Raw genomic sequence first — 14,789 nt, forward strand, 5'->3', positions numbered from 1 at the left:
CAGACGTATTAATGCGCGAGTGAAAAGAAACTTTATTGAAGAAGAACTGAAACAATGTTAAATTATCTATGCTTGGAAAATAACGATAAACATTCATGAAAAACCGTGCGCACATTCTCAAATAACGGATGATTTTACTCACCAAATTTTAAAGCGAAGATGGTAAATGTCCGGCCCGGGACAAGAAACTTGCCACTTCTTTCTGCTGTGTTCCACATCTCTGCTAAGAAGCGGAGAAAGCTTCCATTTGATGTTGCTTGTAAGACCCAGTGATTTAACTCTGGCTGTCTCCTCCACAGCTCAGCCTCAGTCCCAACTCCAGCTTCAAGCCTCAATCTCAGCTCCAGACTCTGGCTCTATCTCTCTTTCTTTCAGCCCAGCCAGTCTGAGCCTCGAGCTCGGGGCTGCACGGCTCGCCTGCCACCAGCTACGTCCACGTCTGCTGAGGCCTGAAACAATAGGAGGCCATGAGGCTGTCTGCAGAGCTCCAGCTCAGCCGGTCTGCTAGTTAACAAGTCTCTGAATGAGGAATGTTAGCAAACAGACAAATAGCATGTCTGTTGCATGCAAATAGCACAACCAGTCCAGTCACAGCCTCGGCTGGACGCATGAATAATGCAGCAGTCTATATGCTGCTCTCACACGGTACTCCCTCACTCTTACAGAATGAAATGCCTTCACTAGAATTAGTGTGGCACAGTGTTCAAACCTCTGCTTCACCAACGGCCTAGATCAGAGATATTAGGTTATAAACTTCATACAAACATGAGAGAATCGCAGAAAGTGGCGATATAGAAACACAACATGCAGGTATACCGCGGAAACTCCGCCGAAACAGTTCGAAATGTCGCAAAATTACTACGTTTGTCCTCTTTTTGCCTTTTAATGTCTTTTGTTTGCAGTTGGCACCTGTCCCAGAATGAGCTCCGGATCAGCACACCACTCAGTCTCCTGTTAGGAGAGCGAGTCAGTGTGAAAGAGAAAGAACAAGAGAGAGCGAGAGCCCGAGAAAGAGAGGGAGAGGACATGGAGAGGAAATACAAGGAGAGACAGGGAGTAAAGGCGAAGGAGGTGCTGTACTTCACACCAGTCTCTAGTGCTGATGAAGGACATGTCTTAAAAACACAGTGTGAAACGCTCAGACACTGGACACATTCTCTGCTTATCATCCACAGCGGTCATTCGGACCACAAGCCCACCAAAGCAGGTTTCCCGGCAGAAATGGCGCCCCGGCGCTCCAGGTGGAACAAGGCCGATCACATGGCAATACACCTCTCTGACCAATTTACGTCCAAAGAAAGGAGAGAAATGAAATAAATATGGCTAAAAAACCGAACAGAAGTGGAAAAAAATAAGAAGATGCAGCACATTCTGAAAGAAAAACAACGAAGAGCGGAAGAGAGAGCGGAAAAATCCAAAAGGGATGCAAAAAAGAATGCGCCAAAAGTAAGAAAAGGCCCCTAAAAGCAACTTGTTGCCAGGTTTTGCAGAGCTGCCGTGCAGCTTGTTGGAGGCAGAGGGTTAAAATCCAGAAAGTAGTGAGTGAAAAAAACCCTCCGTCTATGGAAGGGCGGGCTGTGGGGAGGCCCTGACTGTAGAAATAGCAGCAGACTTTTTTTTTTTTTTTTTTTTTTCCCTCGCAGAGCTGAAGTCTCCCCCTTGCGTGTGGCTGGAGCAGAAAGAGGGGAGCATGCGAAACCCAGGGAGAAAAATAAGAGGGAGAGGGAGAGAGAGAGAGAGAGAGAGAGAGAGAGAGAGAGAGAGAGAGAGAGAGAGAGAGAGAGCGAGCAAAAGAGAGGGAGTGAGTGAGGGAGAAGGAGAGGGAGGGAGGGAGGGAGGGAGAGAGAAAAAGGAAGAGAGGAGGAGACAGCGAGCTCACAGTGAAGGGGAGAAATGCTCTGCTGATGATGAAATAGGAGGTGCGGTGGAGCGCGCGAACCAGTCACTTTTTCATCACATGTCCAACACGGCAAGGAACTGTATTTGCACTGGGGGGGGCGCACAAGATAGGTGGGAGACAGAGACAGAGAAGGAAAGAGAGAGAGAGAGAGAGAGAGAGAGAGTGGGAGGGTGAAAAGCACTAAATGTGGGAGGGGTGGAGGAGGACACAGAAATCCACTCCTCTGGTAGTGCGCAGACTCAGTGCACACACTCACACGCCATACTGGGATACACTCTCCACTACCTCAGCTACTATGTCAACTGAAAAGAAAAGTTAGGAAAAAGAGAAACACGGTCATTCAGCTTGGACTTCCCTGCTGAAGGATCCTTGAAATATGCAACACTTCTGAGAGCCGGTTGAATTATTAACCTCGTCTCTTACCGTAGCTGAGCTCTTGTCACTGCTACAGCTTGGGAGCACGCTCTGAAAGGAACACACACTCTCAGAGTGCATTAACTCTTTAGCCTCATGACTAGCATGAATGCACAGAACAGACGGGTTGCACGCACGCACACACACACACACACACACACACACACACACACACAGGAAAAAGATAAGCATTCACAGTGTTTATTTCAGTAACATGTGGCATAGAACGCACAGCGAGGACCCTCCTCCTCGCCCCGGCTCTGTCACAAAAAAACGAGCTGGAGGCTGCAGCTGAAACCTCGCAGCTATTTTGGCACAAAGTCAAAAGGCTGATAAGCATTTTTGGGTGAGACTTTGCTGCTTTTTCCAACAGGAAAAACAGCTGCCACTGTCGGGGTAAAGCACACTCAGGGCAAATGTTTGGAGAAAACCCCACAACACGCAGATCCGTCCCGCCTAAGAGCCAGCAGATACAAAGAAGGAGGAACAGTTAATCAGAGGGCGAGAACGTGGACAGGATGGCTGTTTCCACCATCTTAGATTGTATTGATTATTCTTTGCCTAAACGTCTGTCTCCCTCACACACACACTAGCTCCCTTTCTCTCCCTCTCTGTCCCTCCCTCTCCTCTTTCTGCCTCTATTCTGCCACCTTCCCTACTCGCCGATCAGCATTTGGCTTTTTCCATTTGTAGCAGATTACTGTAACGCTATTGTACAACAACTTCCTGCCTCTTTTGGCTCTGCTGCTTCAAAAACTGCACAGGCAGAGAGCATCGTGACTTTAACTTTTTTTTTCCATCTCGGCCTTGTACTGCAGGAGAACTGAAGGACAGAAAAAGGAGGAAGGGGATATGTAAAGTGTGATTTCTGTTACTGAGGAACTATACTGAGTGCATTTCTGCTCTATAAACTGCTGAGATGTAAAGAGGGGACTACATGCCTAGGAGAGACAATGAAAGAAAAAAAAAAAGGTGGGGGTTAAACTTTCTTACTTTTCACTTTCTGAAAACTTGCCGTTGCCTTTGGAGGACCCTGCGTTGTTAGTGTCTAACATGGCCGCTTCTGCTTCAGGCTGCACAGTTTTGTGAGGGCTGCTTTCATAGCACGGCCACCACCCTGATCCGCGCTGGCTCTCCCTCTCTCTCTCTCTCTCCCTCTCCCTCTCTCTCTCTCTCTCACTTCAGGAGCACGCAGGCTGGATTCTCCACAAAACTATTCTCCCCTCTGCACTTCTCTTTGCTCCACAGGTTTCATTACAAACACAGGTGGCAGTCAATATGCAGGGGGAAAATACGAGCATTGTTTATATTACCAACTTGGTGCAGGGGAGAAAAAAAAAAAAAAAAAAAAAAAAAGGAGAAGCCTGCACTGCAATTTATTCCTTCTCGCTCCTACTCCTCCTAGATGAGACCCGAACTCGGTTCAGGCGTCCACACTGGCAGCAGCTATAGAATCCTATTAACAGGAGAGCAGCTGTACGTCACATCTCGCCATGCGTTTTAACCAATTGAGAAACCCATGACTTCATCGTGATGGTAATGTATAAAACTGAGGTGTGTGTATATGTTAGGAGAACCAAGTGTGGATTGTAAAACAGGATATATAATGGAAGCAGTTTTAAAGGAGAGCAGGGTTTTGTATTTATGCTGCGTACGTGTGCTAACTGCACGCCGTGTGGCAACAAGTTCATTTAAGGTTACAGTGTCAGCCACTGAGCTCCTTCGCATTACTCCTCTGATTCACCTCTCGGTAATGAATAATACTTAACATTATACTCTCAGAAATGACAACATATTTTCGGACAGCTGAGAGAAAAACTAAACAAACTGCAATGAAACGAAGACAAAAAACCTTTGCTGTTAGTCAGTGTCTTTCTTCTGATTAAATGATCAGATAAGTGTTTGAAATCAGCGTGTGGTTCCTGCGCCAGAAAATAAAGAGACGACAGAGAGGCCACTGTTTTTTTCATCCGCATATCATGACTGCAACATCAGTGTGGTCCAGAATCGGTCAGGCCTATTGATAACACCATATGAAACAAAATGGCGGACGGCGCCATGTTATAGACTCGGTCCGACGTCATTCGACATTTATTTTTAGAGACAAATAAAACACTTTTAAACGTGTATATGTTTGAGCTGATTCCGGGAGACACCATGACATTTGTAATATTGAAATATAATGAGAGGAAAGACGTGGCTCACAAAAAGAGTTGAAACAATAAATGCGGTTTCAGAATTAAGTTTTTAGAACTGCAAAAAGTTACACACTTAATAATTAAAAAAAAGATTGAATTCATGCATGCCACTTTTGTAATATAAAAAGGTTTATGATGGTTCAAAGGGAAATCCTGGACCTGAACGAAGCGTCACTCTCACACTGTACGAGCGCTGTGAACACACTGAGACGCACGCTCAAGTGTCAGTCATGAGCAAACACTGTACACTGTGTGTTAGTGACAGTTCAAATGAAGGGGACATAACAAAAACACATCCTTCATACATTGTGTTTCTTTAGTTTCTCTCTCTGACCCCAGGAAACTGAGAGCTGCAGAGCGGCAGAGGGTTAGAGAGCTGCGGAGGGCAGGTGATCCGCAAACACAAACAACATTTGCACTTGCAAACATTAAGGAGTTTGTGTTGGAGCGGGTGGGGGGTGGGGGGGGGGGATTGAGGCTGGGGATCAGAGCTTGGTCAGCAACCCCTGCTACCTCAACATAGTGGGAATGATATATGGCACATAAAAACAGCAATATGTTGTAATGGACTCATTCAGGGGGATAAAAGTTAACCACAAGGAGTGGGAGGAAAGTTTTATACTCTCCAGGAGCAGGAGCCGGGGTCTATGAGGTGGTCTTGCTTAAGCCTCGCACGTGTCTAAACAACCTCTCTATTACACCCGAGACCTTTGAGGGCACTCCCCATCGAGCAGGGAACAAAGGCCATGACCCCTGGGTCAAAAGCGTTACACGGTAGGCCAAGCGGGCCATTGACTGCTCCGCTGCTGTTTGCTTTAAAAAGGTAAAGATTACTAACACATTAACTAACGCCGATTAGGGGGTTATCCCTCATGGGACTGAGGTCCCAGGGCAGCACATCACGTCTTATTAAACAAGCTGACCTCTGACCCCAGCAGTCACCTCAGGCAGCCGACTGTGACCACCACTTTCTGCTCGCTGTTTCACACACTCAAGGGAGGGGAGGCTATCGAGCAAGGTGCAGCACGGCTGGAAAAATGTTTTCTCTGAATAAAAAAAAAGAAAAGAAAGAAAGAAAGAATCAATATTATCAGTGCACAGGAGGTGATGCTGCTCTGTCCAGAAAATGAAGGACTCTCATTAGCAGTCTGTGCACCATGTGTGTCATGTTCCTTATTAATTTTCATGATTAAATACATTTGATTAAAATTAATCAATTTTTCGGCCTCTGACTTTGAAGCTCGGTTCATGAAATGGAAGCGTGTTCTGTTCACATCACAAAATGGTGGACGAGAGACATGCGCAGTGGCGATGTTAAGGACGAACGCATGATAATAAAAACAGAAAAAAGGCGATTTCTTCCCAAACTCGTTCTGCCTCACTGTCCAACACTCACCTGAGCGTCTGCAGAGAGCTGAAATGCAATGTTTAGGTGCAACCCACCATATTGTACAGGCCCGATAATACTTCATAAATCAGACTCACGATCTTCGCTCGGGATCAGATCATTTGTGCTCGTCTTGCTTGAATAAAACACCGCTTGAATAAAACACCGGGACGATATTTATTTATTCTGATGAGTGATTTTTAAAAAAAATTTTTATAAGGTTAGGTTCAGTTTGTGCAAGGCCGATTCATTTACACTGTTGGTCCAAAGTTGACTGGTAACAAGGTAACAAATCAAAGTATCGAATGAATTCTTAATCTGATTTTTTTCTGAATCAATTGACAAACAAATTGGGATTATTAACAAAAATCAAATTTAATTTGATAAAATTAATTAATAATCCGATAAATAAAACAAACTGCTTTGTCATGTTCGCCTTTATTTATAGGCAGATAAAAAAAAAAACCCAGATTAAAGCCAAATTGAATAAGAAATAATAACAATCATATAACAGAGATTAAATTTGCTTAATGTGAGTTTTTGAATTTAATTAATAACTGGAAAATTATTTGCATTTATTTTGTCACATAAGCAAATTTAAAGATGCCATTTATACCTCGAAAACAAACACGAAGAAAACATTTTTTTGTGTTTTATAATGTCGGAAATCTTTATGCTAAATGTATCAAACTCTTGTATTTTCATTTTGTTTGATAAAATAAAAATACAGCACAGACTTCCTTTTTTTAAGGATAAACTGTGAGCCTGTGGACATTTAAGTTCACAAAAGGGGTCGACGATTTTCACTTTGAAACATTCTCTGTGACTCAGATACTCAAGAAAACTACGTTTTAATAAGAGGAAACTGAATGAACACACCTTTTTATACAAGTTAAACTTCTCTGTAATTAGCATGTTTGTGTTCGTAATTAAAACAGCAACATTTTGATTTTTTTTTAATCTGTTTCAACAGAATAGAAGCTCCATGAAGATAAATGAGAGATCCTAAATAAAAGTAATATTGTTATAATTTAAGGCTTCGAGTTCCTTTTACACTGTGGCATTTTTCAAACTGATAAACGGCTATAAAATGCATTCATTATTTTATCAGTTCAGTTATTTGAAATCGGAATTTAGTCTTAGAAACTTAACCCGAATTTTCTTTTTTTAAAATATGCCTTGCTCTAAACTTTTTCATCGAATGCCCAAAGCAGAGCACTTCTTCCTCCATGTTTCAAACGCCCATCAGTTTGCTTCTGATCGACTGTCTTTCTTTAACAAACCAGAAACACAAAATAAAGAAAAGCAGAAGACGAGCACTGAGCTGTGTTTTTGTTGATTCCAAAGACATATTCTACAGTTTGAGTAAGGTCATACACACAGCTTCAATTCATCTGAAGAAAAAAAAAAAACACACATATCAAGAGTTTCTTTTTTGCACTCACCTCGCTGTCTCTCTCTGCAGTATACTAAAGAAGAAGAGGAAAAGAGCAGGAGGAGAGTTTCTCCTGGGATCAGACTGGAAATTATGGACCTATTTGATATCAGAGCTCAGAGTGGACAACCTATCCAAAGAGGGACGCGCCCTAACTGTAACTAACAACTACTTCTGGCAGCCCTTCAACAGCCAAACATATTGTGCTCGATCAGAGCAGCTTTCTGCATGGAAGTATCGACCTGGAGCCACTAAGGAAAGAAATACACATTGAAATACAGAATGACAATTATAAGAATGCATATAGAAATCTTTTTGATGAGGGTTTAAGTCATCCCTTTATAATTTTACTCATGAAGTCTTTCACATGGTTATGAGGAAAAATCACAAGGATAAAAAAAACAGTCCAAATGTTTTTTTTTCCATTTTAAATATTTTCACATTTAAACACGTTAATGTGTGTACAAAATGAAGCTCACTTAAATAAAACAAACAAAAAAAAAACATCCAACATTCAAAGTTATGTGAGCACCCAAACGATTTCTCAAAGTCAATGCTGCGTATTAACGAAATAAGTCCATCGACCGGGCTGCATACCTGAACTCACTTTCTGCACTTTTACCCTCGAGGCCTGCTAAAAGCTACTCCAAACAGCCTCGGCCATTTTGTTTTATTCTTCCTCCGCACTAAGCCCGGAGCATGCAGGCCTGGCATTTTAGGGCCACGTCACATCGCCTGTTTCTGCACTGCAGGGCTGCAAGGTGTCCAACAGCTGAGTAATACACACACTGTGACACGCTGCCTTAATAAACACTGTGTGTGTGTGTGTGTTGCATTATTATCTCACAAACGTTCCCTTTAGCCTCGTTCACTGATAGAAACTGCAAAAAAAACATGCAGCTAATACACTTGATCTGTCTCATTAAACACACTTCGACGTTTCTCCGACATGCAGCCTCAGAGCCTTCAGTCCGACATCGATTCACACTTTGTGCTTTTCCTCTCCTCTGATTTACACAGTGAAGTTAGCTCAGACACAAAACACACAGACACACATTTAAAGATCATGATTCTGACTTTCAGCACTTCAAAACACAATCTGTAGCCTCTTCAAAAAAAAGAAAAGAAAACAGCACTGATATTTGTTAGGAACTGAAGTAGGAACTAAAACACTGATTCTTCCAGATTATAATTGATGTGCAAAAAGCTTTAAACAGAAGAGTGCTAATGAAGCCGCACTTTACAGGACAGCTACAGAAACCTGTTTCAATACTTTATGAGCTGTCACACACAAATGTTCTTTTTCAGAAGACATGCTTTACATTTTGGATACAAGAAATATGTTGCCAGCAGTGCTCAACTTGTCTGTTTTCTTTCCTTACATTAAGTGGTTGTTCGTATTTTGATTCTCTGAGGATTTAAGAGACACACTACCCTGTCTTACACTAGATTGAGTTTTTTCCCCCTGCTTTTAATATTGAAATAAATGGCTGCTGTTCTTTCAGTTTATTCATAGAGACAAAAAAAGTTTCGGTATATTTGAATCTGAAAGGGCTCACGTGCAGTTTAATGCAGTCTTTTGTTAATAAGTCTTGTGTGTTTTGTTCTAACAGGTTTTTCAGCTCATGTTGTGTCCCTGCAGGATACCACAGACACATACGGGTAAGATTCAGGGAACACGTGTAAAAATGAACAGCATAAATGTTTCAGTCGTCTTTTTCCTTCTTGTGAAATGCGCAGAGCTTTGTAAAGGTCATCTGAGTTGCATTTCATGTGTTCGACGTGAATAATATTCATTATATTCAAACATGCACATAACCCTGACCCCAACACATAAACACACCCACACCCATAGTCAATGCAGCCCCCCCCCCCCCCCCCCCCCCCCCCCCCCATTCCCCTACTTCTCATTTTGCAATTATTCATTTTAATAGGGAAACATATTTTTCTAACTATGCAATACATATTTTCATCTATATTTTTATACATAAATGTTTCTGGTGCAAATGTAGATGTAGAATATGTATTATTTACTGTGAAATATTTTGTGTTCTTAACCGTGCAATAAATATTACCCCACTTATATATATATATATATATATATATATGGGCATTATAAGTTCAGAGCTGTTCTCTGGTGTGCCATCCTGATCATCGTCATCCATCAGCTTAAAGGTGTGGACAATGTACAGGAGACTGAGACATGATGACCCCTGACCCCTGACACCGACACAGAGAGGCGGCGGGTCAGGCAAAGGTCATGCTGGTGGAGGGAGAAGTCGATCTTCTCCTTCCGTTCTGACTCGAGACCGTGTGCAGCAACAGCTTGATGAGCAGGAGGGCTTTCCAAAATCCACACTTGTTTGGCTGCAAGCAAGACATCAGGGCCGTGTGGGTTTCAAAGGAAACGCTGAGGGAAGCGGTTTTTTTTGTGGCAGCACCCGTGCACTTGACTGTGTGTATTAGTCCACCTCTGTGTCTTTGCAGGGGCTCCACCCTGAGTCAATATCCCTCCACACCAATATCTGTAATGTTTAGTACTCAAAATGAAGCCCATTTGTTGGAGAATTCTACCTCGTCTCATCTTGATATGGTTCTCACGTGTGCAGTCATTTTTTTGTCATTACATCTGAACATTAGAAGTACCTCAAGCTCTGCAGAGAAGCTCAAGGCCGGGGGGTTAAAAGGCGCAAGGCACCGAAATGAGTGGGAGAGAAAAGCATCAGCTCTCAGGCCGCTGTCAATTGAGCCCGAGCCTCTGTAATGTGAGGGTGGGGGTCAGGGTGGAGGTTAACCTGGCACCGAACCAACCACTAATGCCCCTTAAATGTCAGAGACTGCAGAAAGGAAGGGAGACAGCAAAAAAGGAGAGCACATTCATATTTCAGTATGGCAGATGCTATTATGCGTTGACGCCTCACACTGAGTGCACACGAGGACAGCAGAGCGAAAAAGACACGCGGACGTGCAAAACGGGAAATGAAAGAGACCAGAAAGAATTGACTCTGCAGTGGTGATGGAGGCAGCTCCATCTGATGCTTGTCTTCGTTCGACAAAGTTCAGAGTGGATCTCTCTCTCTCTCTCTCTCTCTCTTTCTGCAGACGAAAATCTGACGGGTGGGGGTGGTGGGGATGGGATTGAGTCTGGTGTTGGGGGTGGGGTTGGTTGGACTGCTGGAGAGAGTGATCTTTTTTTCCAGTGGGGTGAAAGGCGGACGGTCATGTGTGCAGAGCTCATGACAAAAGGCCCTTTTATGTGCAGCGTATGCAGATAGAGGAGGCTCCTTTGTGCACAGATGGAGATCCCATGCCTGGGTCTGCCTGCGGCGGAGGGAGGGAGGGAGGGAGGAGAGGGAGGAGAGGGGGAGAAGAGTGTTGGTGAAGGGAAGGGAGGAGAGGGAGGGGTGTCTCTGGCACTGAGTGCCATCACTGTGTCTGGTGGGGGAGGGGGCACAGAAAAGGAGAACCAAGCCGTCCTGGACCTGCCAGGTTCATCCATTAGGGAGGAGGGGCCACGAGGCTTGTTAAGAGGATACAGAGACTGGTAACCCCACAGTGCGACCACAGAGAACCCCATCGACTGTCGAACAAGTGGATCAGAGTCAAATGTTGTGTTGTACGTCGTTTTTCTTTGTTCACATTTTGTTTGGTGTTCTTTTTATTCGAGTTCTTCGACAGTAGGAGTACTTTTGTTACATAGCTTTCTGTTTTTCATTTGATTTATATGTTCATTGTTGTTGAACCAAAACATGAGGACAAAATGCCTTGAATGTGTAATCCTACTACCCTACTAATAAACCCAATTCTGAAATTTACCAGAATTCTCTGCTGTGTTTTTTAACCCTTCAGGATTATAAAGTCAGAAAAGTTTAATCTACTTTTTGATGCCAATAATGACCTCCTCCCAAGGACTTCAACACAAAAATGTATGCAACAAATAAGCTCGAATGAGGGTAGAATGAACCAGATTCATCAAACTCGATCAAAACAGAAAATCTGTATAATACCAAAACCCAGATTGAAACTCGATCTCTGTGGACTACACTGTTATTTCTGATGTTATGCTGCCTGAAATCTGTCAATCTCTGGATCACGCTGTCAGCTACCGTTCAAAGTATCTACTTTATGATAGTGCCACCTCTCGGGTCAGAAACGAGGTGACTCCCACTGACATCCCGTCTGCCGAGGAGACGTCACATCCTGTCACGTCCTCCTCCCGCTGACCAGGACATCTTCACTCCACAGATAAATAGTGTCCACTCCTGCCAGAGCACGGAGCGATTCGACCCTTTTCACCAGGAGACAGATGGAGCACTACCCCCAACACTGAAAGTCAGGTAAACCCCTGCAAGTGAGGCTGGAGCTGCTGCTACACTCAGACTTGTAAACACTTAAATGAATGAAATCAGAAGTCTTTGGAGGCCCACAGATTTCTTACAGAGATCTGTCTGGGGGTGCTTTGATGAGATTATAATATCCTTAGAACGAGAGGTATTATTTCCGATTTATTGGTTTTTACATAAGTATTCATTTCAAAGGTGATCAAGTTTAAACATATGAGATCGCCTTAGACCAGTAAAAGAAGCTACAAGTCTTGACCTTGACAAACAAGATGTAAACTAAAGTATACTGATACTATACTGATTGATTAAATGACTAGTAGATTTAGCAGATTTTACATTCAAAATAAACACTTAATACGATTACTTATTACGTTTATTCTACATAAGCTAGCATTGCCGCTCCTTACTTAACATACATCACACATTTCACTGATTGGATGGACGCCTTAGTAAGTAAAGCTCAGATTAATTGGTGGCACTAAAAGTGGGATTCAGGGAGGGACAGGCTGCAAACATGGATATTGTGGAAAACATGAAAAACAGCAGATAGAAACTGTGAGTTATAGCTAATAAGCACTCTTTACTGTAATCACATATTTTCTCCTAATAGGCAGCCCTACTTAACCCCCCCCCCCCCCCCCCCCCCGTAAGACTGTACAGGATATACATGTTATTCATGTGGTGACATATCTGGGTAAAGCCATTTAGTTAAATCCAATTGTAGCTTGATGACCGGGGACTGAACCAGGGACTGAACCAGGCTCTATCTCAGCCCCTGTAGCTCCACAAGATGCTAACAAAAAGTATTTCTGCTCCTCATCAAAACACAGGAAGGAAGAGAGAAAGACAAAGAGATATAGAGACATGGTCGTCTGATAGAAAGTAAGTCACAAGGACTTAAAGTAAATTCAACGATCTTATTTCTTAAAAGACTACCTCTTGACTTAAGTGCAGGAACAAGTTTAAATATTTTCTTGAATCTATTTGATTGGAGACGTCAAATTTCAGTGTCTCATCATTTTAAAAAAAGATAGAGATAGGGGAGACCCAGACAAAGACAAGGAGAGGATGAGGAGAATGATGATGAAGAGGAAAACCCTCTTTAGCATGTTCGATATCCACCTGTCTCAAATGACCTGAAAATCTTCAAGAATGGATCAAGGGCAAATAAAGCTGAAATGCTTGGGAAAAAACAAAAACAAGGAAAAGTCCTGAAGTCTTTGAGATGAATTCACTCTCACGACGGTGCGGTGCCCAGAGCGGTGTGAATATACAGTCTGGGCTCTGAATGGTACGATGTGAGAGAGTCAAGCAGGACGCTGTGAAGTGAAGCTTCATCAGCCTCCAGGCTGCCTGCTGCTGTTCAGCTGAGCCTCTGCTGCTTCCACAGCACACAACTGACCAGCAGCGTTACAGAGCTCTGCCATGGGTAACACTGCTCGACAAGCCTCAGTGTCACTGCAAGACACCAATGCTAAATGGATATCTCAAAATCAGACATAAACTGTGGGGGGGTCGCCGGTGGCGCAGCGGCAGTGCGCGCGACCCCACGTATTGAGGCTCAGTCCTCGCGCGCGGGCGGCCCGGGTTCGCGTCCGGCCTGTGGCCCACCTCCCGCATGTCTCTCCCCACTCTCTCCCCCCTTCCGACTCTATCCACCTTCCTCCCTCTATCATTAAAGGCAAAAAGGCCAAAAAACAAATCTTTAAAAAAAAATCAGACATAAACAACACTTAAAATGTGAACATGCAGAACAAATATAAGAAAGGTTTAAACCCCCTTCAAATCTGAACTGAGTGAATAAAGCGTAGTCGTAAGGTAAGAACTTATTTTCAAACAGGGCACTGAACAGAGCTGGAGGACTGGAGAAATAAGTCACTTTGAGAAGCTAAACAACGAACAAATGATAATTATAAAGCTATAAGAGTTTAATTTTTCCTGCAAATGTGCAGCAAATATGACTCTTGTTGAAGCTTTAATGCAACAAACAAGTCAAACATGCATCTTTAGCTCTTTAGAATAAAGCATAGATACTTCTGCTCATTTATTCGAGGGAAAAGTCAAAACACAGGGAATTTTCTTTTTTGAGGTATCAGCCAATATTCAAGCCCCCAAGCTCTTGGGGGCTTGGGGGCCCTGTATTTTTAATTCTTAATTCTCGACAGAAAAATCCTCAAATCAAACTTTAAGACTCAGTTATAGCAAAGGTTTTATGAAACATCTAAATGTCTTTAAATGTTGTGGTATTTTTATACATTATGTCCTCTGGGTTATGTTTAATACAATACATTGCACGCTTTTGGATCACCATTCAGTACTCTTTCTTTCATGTGTGCACTCGAAAAAAATAACATTAATGTGACTAATCTTTTTAAAACAAGAATGGACAATTACTGACGAAATGTTACATTTTTCCAAATCCTTTTCTTTGGTTTCTTTATTGTTTTGATTATTCAGCATTTTATTAAGACACACACGCACGCACACACACACACACACACACACACATATATATCAAAGAAATGAATCATGACATAAATTCAGTCAAATCTAAATCTGGTTACAGTCATTACGGACGTAGAGAAGGTTCAAAGTCCTCTTCACTGTTCAGTCTCACTGTCTGTGTGTGACTGAAGAATGCCTCTGTGATATCTCTTTAAGAGCCGGCTGAGCCTACAGCTGGGAGAGCTGTCTGCTTTGCAGCTCTTCCTATTTCTACGTTCATTTTCAGCCCGTGCAAAGATTTTTCAGAGCCGCTCTCTGGACATTTGCAGGCGCTTTCACCAGCAGCCAAACTTCCCAGCATGCCTTGTGCTGGGGCTGGCTTTGTTCAAAAAGTTAACTGTGAAGTTGCTCTGCTTAATGGAGGATACAAACCCTGCTTCAAGTTCGCTCAAGACTCCGTATATACTGTCAGAAAATGTTAAGTTTTTGCATGCAAACAGTATTTACAGCTTTTAATGTTGGGCTGTCTTTCATTAAACTAATATTGAATATTCTTTTAGGAATCTCTTGCAACTTTTGATGCATGGCTGTAATTTGAAATCTGTGGTTCAGAAAGCCCCATAGTTTTCCAAATAGTGGTTATAACTGACATATTATGATGTTTTAT

At 42.8% G+C, this 14,789-nt stretch overlaps 2 long non-coding RNA genes across 3 annotated transcripts in view; one reads left to right on the forward strand and one right to left on the reverse strand.

Annotated features, from left to right (window-relative positions):
- Positions 1–14,789, reverse strand: part of LOC306826041 — a 39,859-nt gene that overhangs the window by 16,950 nt on the left and 8,120 nt on the right. The window contains exons 1-2 of one of the 2 annotated variants that reach the window (XR_013779347.1): positions 7,345–7,418; positions 143–449 (exon numbers count right to left, since the gene is read on the reverse strand). This is a non-coding gene — a long non-coding RNA (uncharacterized lncRNA). Of the gene's footprint in view, positions 1–142; positions 450–7,344; positions 7,419–14,789 lie in introns of those variants that run through there. The other variant, XR_013779346.1, reaches the window with a different exon arrangement.
- Positions 443–14,789, forward strand: part of LOC306826042 — a 131,528-nt gene continuing 117,181 nt past the window's right edge. Inside the window, exons 1-2 of the long non-coding RNA XR_013779348.1 lie at positions 443–3,286; positions 7,365–7,738. This is a non-coding gene — a long non-coding RNA (uncharacterized lncRNA). The remainder of the gene's footprint in view (positions 3,287–7,364; positions 7,739–14,789) is intronic.

The sequence above is a fragment of the Symphodus melops genome (assembly GCF_947650265.1).
Source record: "Symphodus melops genome assembly, chromosome: 6".
Taxonomy (NCBI): Eukaryota; Metazoa; Chordata; class Actinopteri; order Labriformes; family Labridae; genus Symphodus; species Symphodus melops.